This window comes from Salvelinus sp. IW2-2015, unplaced genomic scaffold, assembly GCF_002910315.2.
Source record: "Salvelinus sp. IW2-2015 unplaced genomic scaffold, ASM291031v2 Un_scaffold2081, whole genome shotgun sequence".
Lineage (NCBI taxonomy): Eukaryota > Metazoa > Chordata > Actinopteri > Salmoniformes > Salmonidae > Salvelinus > Salvelinus sp. IW2-2015.
Window position 1 is genome coordinate 117370 of NW_019943422.1, and position 9922 is coordinate 127291.

The 9922-nt window shown below is 42.1% G+C and overlaps 1 protein-coding gene across 1 annotated transcript in view; it reads left to right on the forward strand.

Moving 5' to 3' along the window:
- LOC112072909 (pituitary adenylate cyclase-activating polypeptide type I receptor-like) overlaps positions 1 to 9922 on the forward strand; it is a 73671-nt gene that overhangs the window by 57720 nt on the left and 6029 nt on the right. The gene's annotated exons all lie outside the window — the stretch shown is intronic.

A 9922-nucleotide genomic window follows, 5' to 3' on the forward strand; every position in this document is an offset into this window, starting at 1 on the left:
CTCTCTTATCCTCCTCTCCTCTCTTATCCTCATCCTCATCCTCCTCTCCTCTCTTATCCTCATCCTCCTCTACTCTCTTATCCTCATCCTCCTCTACTCTCTTATCCTCATCCTCCTTTCCTCTCTTATCCTCCCCTCCTCTCTTATCCTCATCCTCATTTTCTCTTTTATCCTCATTACATGCTTTCTATGTAAGTTCTATGTAAGTTCTCTCTGTCTATGTATTGTCTCTATTTTCTCTGCTGCTGAAAGACATAATGCAATCTCTCTCTTTCCCTACCCTCTGTCAGTGTTTGTTTCCATCTCTTCCCCTCTTCTCTCTCTGTGTGTGGTGTGTTTCTAGCTGTTCATTGTTTCCTGCCTCTAAGATCTCTTGTGTCGTTGCCCTCTGTGGTTCATCTGATCCTCTATCTAATCAGTCGGTAGAAATAATTACACAGCCCTCTCTGATCCCTTAACCCCTATCAACATGAAAACAACACGCACACAGGAACACACACACACGCACACAGGAACACACACATGCACACAGGAACACACGCATGCATGCACACACACACACACACACATGTCAACATGACAACAGCACCAAAACGACACAGGCAATCATATACAGTACATGATGAGTATGATTATAAAGAGATATACAGTACATGATGAGTATGAAATGCTACAGCTGTGTGTCATCCGCATATCCGCTTAAGCCCTGGAGAATACGCAGATTCAAAGGAGGAGTCCGTTAATGCTTTCTAATGGGTCATGATCTTTTCCTGCAAGGAAGTTCATTGAATTTATTACTGCTGAAGTAAAAAGCCATCCTCTCTTGGCTGGGAAATCTCGCTTTTTAGTTTAGTTTCGCACAGTATTCAAAAAGGAAATTTTTGGATTGTTCTTTATTTTCCTTGCGAATTAAGTTGGAAAAGTTTAGGGATATTGGCTCGAGCAACCAGTGATGGGCTGGGCTTCCGGTACTGCAAACGGTACTGTCTTTCAAAGCTAGTCGGAAAGACTTCCAAGTTTTGGTGTGGCGCCATTTCCGTTCCAATTTCCTGGCAAGCTTTGCTTCAAAGCTCGGGCGGTGATTTTCTGGTATTTAACCAGGGAGTCTAGTTTCATCATTGACAAATAGTTTTTCGTTTTTTATGGGGTGCAACTGCATCATAGGGTATTGCGCAAGGATAAATTTGCAAGTTCCTCAGTTTCAGGGTTGGTTAACTTGATTTTGTCCTCTGACATCCGGTGGGTAGGCCAGAAGCGAGCTTCTGGCAAGGGCATCAAGAATTTTGTTGTTGTCTGAGAACTTGCTTAATTAGCACGACTTTTTGAATGCTCCTTGGTTGCGGTCTGAGCAGAATTATTTGTTGCGATTGGCAAACGTAATAAAAAGTGGTCGGTGCCGATAGTCTCAGGATATGTGGAAAAAACTTGAAGATCTACAACATTATTCCATGGGACAAAAACTAAGGCTCCAGAGTATGACTGTGGCAAGTGATGTAGGTCCAAGAGACATGTTGGACCAAAACCCACTGAGTCGATAATTGGCTCCCGGAAAAGAATCTGTGGAGGGGTCTGTTGGACTTCTCCATGGAATACCTTTAAAATCACCAAAAATAGTAGAATATGATCTGCTATGACTACAAGCGTCTGATAGGAATTCAGGGAAACTCAGAAGAGGGAAACGCCTGTATATGGCGCCAGGAGGCCTGTAAAACAGTAAGCTAAAAAAGTGATCTGAGTAGGCTGCATAGATTTCATGAACTTAGAAGGCTTCAAAGACGAAACACGCCATTTTTTTTGTTGTAAATTGAAGATTTTGCTATCGTAAATGTTAGCAAACACCTTGCCCGCCTTTTGCGGGATCGCACGGGGGATATCCGGTCCACTAGTGTTAACCAGTCAGGTCAGGCTCATTTAACACAGTAAAAGTTCATCTCAGGGCTTAAGCCATGTTTCCAGCTCACGGCCAATCACATCCTAAAGTGATGATCAGTGAATTAGTTCATTGACATATGCACTGGCCTTTGAAGTGAGAAGCAGGATCTAACATTAAGGTAACCTATTTTCTGAGATGTCGCAGCGTATCAGCGATCTCTTTCCAAATGATTGGCAGGAATGGAGGAGGTCCTTTATTCTTAATGACAGACCTTGCTAAGGCGCAGACACCGCCATGTTTCAGTTTTTGGGCCCAACCGAGGTCGACGCACAGACACAGTTTCTCAATGGGTATTGGCTGGGCCTGACTAGCATCATGACTGTCTGCTATGGCAGACTCCACTCAAAGCTCGGAGTGTGGCTAACAGACCTGCTCCTGCGCCTGCACACCCTATTTCATTGTCGGGCTTAGAGAGTTTAGAGCCCTACTAGGTTCGGTCTAGACTAAGCATGAGAGCACACCCGTCCAGTAGGATGGAGTCCCTTCACATCCTAGGCACGGTCAGGCTGTGGTCCTGTGTTGTGGCGTGAGTCCCAAAAGAGCGGCCAATGTATCTTACAATATTCTATTCTTTGGGAGAGGCAGAAAACAGTTGTTCAACCAGCGATTGAAGTGCTGAGACTCTGCTGTAGAGCCTCGTCCACTCCCCCTACTGGAGGGGGCCAGAGACAATTACTCGATGCCGACACATCTTTAAGCATATTTTAACAACGCTGAAAGCTATGTTGGCACTTGGTGACCTCTGAGCTGTATTCATTCCTAACATCGTTGCGGTGCCGACGTGGATAACAATATCTCTTACTCTCTACACTCGCCAGATTTACGCTTTATCAGCACCATCTTTAGATTAGCCTTAACGTCGGTTAGCCCTTGCCCTAGGAAACGTGTCATGATCGCTGGTCTGGTGATTCGCTTTAAGTCTAACTACTGGGGTTAATGGACGTCGCCAATTGACTTAGGGTTTTCAACTTTGTCAGAGCTAATGCGTGGGAAGCCTTTTCGCTCTCAGACCCCGTAACGCGGAAGGGAGTAGAGACAAAAGAGATAGACTCAGACTCAGACTCCGACTCGCCAAGCATAATGGGGAAAACCCGCGGATTTTGAAAGTTCTCTGTCCGGCTGAATATGACGCGACAGCCGGTTGAGCATTGTATCACACACAGCAATTTCCTTCGCAGAAGCCATGAGAAAGTTGTTCCCGGCTGCAGGGACTGTGCGGGGGGATTTATACTAACGTTACTATCTGTACCTACTGGTTGCACAGACGCTGTTCCTCTTTCCTTTCCTACACTGCTGACATCTTACCCTGCATAACGATATGCGTCTGAAGCCTGGGCTGTAGCACAGCTATTCTCGCCGTAAGGCGATCAGTTCTCCTTGTTATTATGGAGTGACAGCGACGCAATATAGAAAGACTCATGTCTAATGTTTTTTACTACTTAGGCTTCGGCTGTTTGAAGGTTGTTGGGACGGAACCAGTACCAGTAAAGCGTCCGGAGTGAAAAAGTTAATGAGGGGAAAAAAGTTGCGATTGGAAAAAAAAACTAATAAATATTAAACGGGTAATTAAAAACAAAAACAGAAACAAAAAAAAACGTAAAGTTGTCAAGCTAAGCAAAGTTAAACGTTTGGGCCAGCAAAACGCACAGCAACAAAACGCACAACGCAACACGTCTGCAGATTTCAACAGGTAAGTTCATTACAGGAAGTTAACTGAGGGTATTGAGCAGGTCGGGCGCGTGCATAAAGGTCATTGGGAAATTTTCTTTCCTTCTTAATGCGTTTGACGCCTAGATCAGTTGTGTTTTGTGACAAGGTTAGAGGTGGTGTACAGAAGATAGCCCACCACAGAAAAGAAGATCCAGAGTTAATCTGCTACAGAGGATAGTTTATTTTAGAGTGAACTGCACCTCAAATTGCAGGCACAAATAAATACTTCTACAGAGTCAAGTAACAGACACATCTCAACATCAACTGTTCAGAGGAGAATTGCGGTGACATCAGCCTCACAGTCGGAATTGCTGCAAAGAAATCACTTACTAAAGGACACCAAATAACTAAGAAGATACTTGCCTTGGCCACGGAATAACATGAGCAATTGGACATTGGCCCAGTGGAAATTGTCCATTGGTCTGATGAGTCCAAATTTGAGATTTTTCGTTCAAGCCGCCGTGCTTTGTTGAGATGCAGAGTAGGTGAATGGAAGGCGCCCCACATCCAAAATATTTTCCACCTTGCACAGGTTCTCATAAATTCAACAAAATAGCGATTAAATACTCTCACTGTACTTTTTTGAAAATTGTTCCTTCCTCTGATTCTGTCATCCAAAGAGTCCCCAGCTATAACATGTAGGTCGTATTTGTTAGCCATTTAAAATCTTTTCTTTTATGATCCCAAAAAGTCATTTATAGGTTGGCGTCATCGATTTGCAGTAATTCCACTCGCTTCAACATGCGATGAATGGGAAGAGGGGAATCCGAAATCTCAACCCCTAAACTTTGTTACCAACAAGTCAAAATATGTTTTTATGTTACTCCTCAGATACCCTAAATATGTAATTCAAACTATAATATTTTCTTATGAAAAGAAGTATGTTCAATAGGAATCCGGTTTTAGCAGGTGCGTTTCTTGTCTTCATCGCGGTGCCCAAACACGGAATTTCCAAGGAACTGCGTGTCCCTGTCTAAAACTGATATTCTTTATTGTTTTGGAAGTTACAAGCCTGAAACCTTGAACATAGACTCTGACACATGTGGAAGCCATAGGAAATTGGCATCCTTGAGGAGCTAGAATATTCAGTATGCCCCTATACTTTCCATTGTAAGGAGATGGTCTTCAAAAAAAAACAACTCAGGTTGGAATTTTCTTTGGATGTTCTCCTACCATATCTATTGTGTTATATTCTCCTACATATTTTACATATCTATTTTATTACTCCTACATTTTCTACAAACTTCAAAGTGTTTTCTTTCCAAATGGTACCAATTATATGCAATATCTCTGGCTTCAGGGCCTGATGCAACACGCAGTTTACTTGGCACGTCAGTCAGGCGGAAATTGAGAAAAAGGGGCCTAGCCCTAAGACGTTTTTAAAGCTGGTGAGGGAATTGCAAAGAGTGTGCAATGGCTGTTCAGCATCCTTCAAAGGTGGCTTACTGTGAAGAATTTGAAAATCTAAACTATATTTGATTTGTTTAACACTTGCTTGGTTTACTTACATGATCCATATGTGCTATTTCATGAAGATGTTATGTCTTCACAATTATTCTACCAACTTAGAAAATTAGTAAAAAATAAAGAAAAAACCCTTGATGTGAGTTAGGGTGTTCCAAAACGTCTGACTGGTAATGTACATTCTCCTACAAGTGGGCAGCGCAGAGGCAGGAGACAGGAGGCCAGGAGGACAGGAGGCAGTGCAGAAGTGACATAGAGCAGGAGTAGTGAAAGATGCTTCTACTGCAAAATCAAGTCACATGGAGAGTACACAACACCTATTCTTGGAAGCCATAATCAAATTCTCATGCAGCTAGTGCTCCAGGACTACATAAACAAGCCGTTCTCCACATCGTTGAGCCTAAGTTAAGTTGTCAGTTCTCCCCAATTCAAACTCATCAGATACAGAGTATAACACCCTTCCCCTTGAGGCTGAGGGTTAGCTTTTCACTGCACCCGCTCTCTCATGACCTTGTGGTCGCTTCCACCCTTGTCCACCCTGCACCTGTAGTGACATCAATTGTGACCCTTGGTGAGGATGGCAGGTATCAAGCTCCCTGTTGTCCCCACCCTGCACCCTGCTGGTGACATCAAATGTGGACCCTTGGTTGGAGGATGCAGGTTCAAGCTCCCTGTTGTCCCGCACCCTGCAACCCTGCTGGTGACATCAATGTTGACCCTGGTGGAGGATGCAGGTATCAGCTCCCCTGTTGTCCCCACCCTGCACCCTGCTGGTGACATCAATGTGACCCTTGGTGGGAGGATGCAGGTCATCAGCCTTCCCTTTTGTTTGTCCCCACCCTGCACCCTGCCTGGTGAATCAATGTGACCCTTGGTGGAGGATGCACGGTATCAGCTCCCTGTTGATCCCCAGCCCTGCCACCCTGCTGGTGACATCAATGTGACCCTTGGTGGAGATGCAGGTAATCAGCTTGCCCGTTTGGCCCCACCCTGCACCCTGCTGGGTGACATCAATGTGACCCTTGGTGGAGGATTGCAGGTATCAGCTCCCTGTTTGTCCCCCCCCTTCACCCTGTGGTGGAACATCAATGTGACCCTGTTGGAGGGGATGGGGCACGGAAGGTATCCAGCTCCCTTGTTGTCCCCACCCTGCACCCTTGCTGTGACATCAATGTGACCCTCTGGTGGAGGGATCAGGTATTAGCAGAAAAGATGTAGCTACTCTGTTCGCTGCCTCTGTAGGCTGCCAATGCCAAAACAGCTGCTAGACAGCGAGGACAGGTTTGTATGAGCGAATAGAGAGAGTATTGTGTGTTAGTTGGAGGGTTGAGGTTGGTATTGTACTCTAGTGACAGAGAGAGTTATCAGTCTCTCCGAGGACAGAGGAGTTGCGTCTCCATATCTCCTCCCACCTATTTACTAAGAAAGCAGATGGAATTAATGGTCCATCCATCTAAAATCCTAATGTACTGGAGCAGTGACGGGCTTATTTCTCCTGTGACGGACTGACACCCCTCCTCCATTACATAACATTCACGCTTGTTGTGTGTGTGTGTGCAGTGGGTCTGTGCAGTGAGTGCGATGCGTGCGTGTGGTGCGCAGCGTGGTTATATTTGTGTGTTGATGGAGTCGCCTCGTCCGTCATGTTTGGATGGCCTAGTTATGTCAGTATCTGTAGTACCAGAAACTGCTCTAGGTCCATAAGGAATAGAATCTCACTAATAGAAATCAGCAGCAAACTGGATCAGTTATCACGTCTGTTTTACCCTGATCTTACACCTCTCCTCAATTCAAATGTCAAGGGCTTTATTGGCATGGGGAAACATATGGTTTGGCATTGCCAAAGTAAGTGAAATTGGTTATAAACAAAAGTGAAATTAAACAATAAAAAAAACAGGAAAATTTCACTCCCAAAAATAAAATTAAAAAGATATTTCAAAATGTCATATTGATGTCTATACTATACAGGTGTCTGTAATGAGGTGCAACATGGAAGATAAATAAACATAAATATTAGGTTGTATTATGATGGGTTGTTTCACTGGTTGCCCTTCTCTTTCGCAAACAGGTCACAAAATCTACTGAATTCTGAATCTGAAACTCTTCTCTCTCTCTCTCTCTCTTCTCTCTCCTCTCTCTCTCTCTCTCTCTTCTCTTCTCTCTCTTCTCTCTCTCTCTCTCTCTTCTCTTCCTCTCTCTCAGGCTGTTCTTTCCTGCTCTTCTCTCTTATCCTTCATCCTCCTCTACTCTCTTATCCTTCATTCCTCCTCTCCTCTTCTCTATCCTCAACCTTCCTCTCCTCTCTTATCCTCATCCTTCCTCTCCTCTCTTATCCTCATCCTCCCTCTACTCTCTTATTCCTCATCCTCCTCTCTTATCCTCATCCTCCTCTACTCTCTTTATCCTCCCCTACTCTCTTATCCTCATCCTCCTCTCCTCTGCTGTATCCCTTCATCCTCCCTGCCTCTCATATCCTCCCCTCCTCTCTTATCCTCCATCCTCCTTCTACTCTTTATCCTCATCTGCTAACACTCTACTCGTCTTATACCTCCCTCTACTCTCTTATCCTCACTTTCTCCTCTCTCCTCATCTCTCTCTTATCTCTTAATCCACATCCTTCCTCATACTCTGGTTATCCTCAAATCCTCCTCTACCTCGTTCTATAATCCTTCCTCTACCTTATCCTCCTATGCTACTTATCCTCTCTCCTCTCTATCCAATCATCCTCATCCTCCTCTACCTCTTCGTTATCTCATCCTGCGCTCTACTCTCTTCTAAATCCTCATCCTACACTACTACTCTTCTTATTCCTCATTCCTCTTTCCTCTCTTATCCTCCCCTCCTCCTCTTATCCTCATCCTCGATTTTCCCTTTTTATCCTCATTACAATGCTTTCTATGTAAGTTCTATGTAAGTTCTCTCTGTCTATGTGTATTGTCTCTATTTCTCTGCTGCTGTTAAAGACATAATGCTAAATCTCTCTCTTTCCTTCTCTACCCTCGGCTGTCTAGCGTTTAGTTTCCATCTCTTTTACCCTCTTTTCTCTCTCTGTGTTGTGGTGTGTTTCGTAGCTGTTCATTGTTTCCTGCCTCTAAAGATCTCTTGTGTCGTATGCCCCTCTGTGGTTCATCTTGATCCTCTATCTAATCAGTCAGGTAGAAATCAAATACTTACACAGGCCTCTCTGATCCCGTAACCCCTCATCAACATCGAAAAACAACACGCACCAGGAACACACACACACGCACACAGGAACCCACACACGATGCACACAGGAACACACACGCTGATGCACACGACCACAACACCACACACATGGTCAACATGACAACAGCACCAAAACGGACACAAGCCATCATATACAGTAACAATGATAAGTGAGTATGCTAGTATAAACCGAATGATATACAGACATGCATGCAGGTGTGTCATAAAGAGATATACAGTACATGACATGAGTATGATTTAGTAAAGAGATATAATAACTATGATAGATGTGTGATTGATAAAGATTGATATTAGCGAGAATACATATTAACAGTACATGATAGAGTATTATGATTATAAAGAGATATACAGTACAATGGTATGATAAAAAGTACATGTATGATTATGGAATTAATAAGAAGAAGTAATATACAAGATTTTACATAAAATATGTTCTTGTGATGATTATAAAGAGAATATACATGTGAACCATGATTGAGTATGCATTAGTAAAGAAGATATACAGTACATAATGAAAGTATGATATAAAGAGATATTACAGTACATGATGAGTGTGATGTTTGAAGAATCATACAGTACATATACAGTACTATGATGAGTATGATTATAAAGAGTATATACAGTACATGATGAGTGACATAAAAGAGATAGACCAGTACATGAGATGAGTATGATTATAAAGGCGATTACAGTACATGACAAGAGTATGTTCATTAGAAAGAGATATACATACATTGTATGAAAGTGTGATTATAAAGAGATGATACAGTACATGATGAGTATGATTATAAAGAGATATACAATACATGATGAAGTATGATCATTAAGAGATATACAGTACTCAATTGATGAGGTATGATTATAAAGAGTATATACAGTACATGATGAGTTATGATCATAAAGAGATATACAGTAACATGATGAGTGTGATCATAAAGAGGTATACAGTACATGAAAGTGTGATTATAAAGAGTAATAGTACATGATGAGTGTGATTATAAAGAGATATATAGTATCGATTAAGATAGTATGATGTATAAAAGAGATATACAGTACATGATGAGTGTGATCATAAAGAGATTATATAGTTACATGATGAGTATGATTCAATAAAGAGATATACAGTACATGTGAGTGTGTGATCATAAAGAGATATTACAGTACATAATAAGGTGATTATAAAGAGATATACAGTACATGATGAGTTGTGCTTGATAAAAGAAATATAACAGTACATTGATGAGAATATTATAATGAAAGATATACAGTACATGTATAGTGTGATCATGAGAGAGATTCATATACAGTACTGTGTATTTAAGATATACAGTACATTGATGAGAATGATTATAGATAGAAGATATACAAAGTACATGTATGATGTGGTAGTATCATAAAGATATATACGTCAGTACGATGTATGAAGGTGATGATATATGAGAAGAGCGGATTACAGTATCATTTTGATGAGTATGATCTATGTACAGAGATTTTACGCGATAGTACATGTATGTAGTATGATTTGTAAATAGAGAAAGATCATACAAGAGTACATAGAATAAGTGTGTTTGATCGGTGAAAGGAGAG